Raw genomic sequence first — 1,439 nt, 5'->3', positions numbered from 1 at the left:
GTCATCACTGAGGCTGGCACAACAGAGTTTGATCACTGCTGATGTCACTGCGTCGCATCCTGCATCTACTTCAGTTTCTGTTCTGTTCGTTTGGTCCCCGGTAAGACGACTACTACGGTGCCTCCACTCGTCCCGGAAGTGCGGAACGATCTCTATCACTTTGATATATCATAGCCTGCTTTTCAGAGAGGCTTTGAAACGACTCTTTCCCCTGATTCACGTAATGTCACGACAGTGGTAGCAAATCAGGGAAGCCGGGGAGGGCCGTCGGCGGTCAGCGTAGCTGTTCCCTTGGGCATCGTTATAATTATTCTGCAAACCATCATATATCTCCAGTAAGTCGAGAGCATACTTATCGCTTTGATATAGGTGAGCAGATTCCGTGCCCTCCGCAAGAGAGAGCCTCTCCCGTGCTGGTCATGGTTGAGAGGCATCCGGGGTTAAACTTTCAAATGAAGAAATGCTGTGTGATTCCATGTCTGTTTGCTACTCATGCCCAATTACGGTATGATCGTATCTTTCCCGCTAACTTGCATGCTAAATTAGCATTGCTAATGTCTCTTTTCATCATTTTTCCTGCGCTATTGCGTTTACCTGATTGGGTTTTAAAATAATTACTGGTGGGAATGATGATTTAATTCAAGGTGGAAGATCATTTGCATTATGCGAGACTGCCGTAAGAGACTCACTATCAGTACAATCATCGACCTGATATGATAACGATCAGGAACGATAAGCTCCAACCTTCCAACGAGACAGCGCCCGAAACGGAAAATTCGTAAGTCATACATATCCTTCGTCGTTTTGCTCATATTAGACCATTTTTGGGTACATCACCTGTGACGTGTAGTTTGTCTTATTACTTCTTCAAGTCATATGTCACGCAACATTCAGGTATCTACCCATAGCGAGTTACTAACTCATTGTCCGTATGCCGCGATTTTCACGTCGACGAAGTTGCGAAGGAGTACCAGACCATTGCATCTCATACTGTGGGTCGTTAAAGCAGAGCTGAAACCGGCTGCTGTTGATGCCAGCATCCTTACGTCCTCGGATAAGTATTCAGAATATGCTCCGGATATCCCCCTACCACGCGACTGAGTCACCGCATACTCGTCTCGTAGGTAGTGAATGTCAAGGCCTCTGGCCATAGGCCCCAGGCCTTAGGCCTCATTGTTATTCAACTGATAAGCTCGGACACCATTGCATCAATGGCATTGCTGTGATCCCAAGCGGTGGTGAGTTATACCGGAGACCATTCATCCCGGTTGAATGGGCACTGCCGAGTCGAGAGAGACCTTGTTGACAGCTGCTGCATTATCACACAAAATCATCACCGGACGATCAGCATAACCAATCGCACAACCAGGCTGTGACAAACGTGAAGGGCGGCTAATGGTTCAAGGGGTTATATCCTCGGATGTCTCTCTGTCACAGTT

This window comes from Perkinsus marinus (assembly GCF_000006405.1).
Source record: "Perkinsus marinus ATCC 50983 genomic scaffold scf_1104296949530, whole genome shotgun sequence".
Taxonomy (NCBI): domain Eukaryota; phylum Perkinsozoa; order Perkinsida; family Perkinsidae; genus Perkinsus; species Perkinsus marinus.
This window is presented reverse-complemented; position numbering follows the sequence as displayed.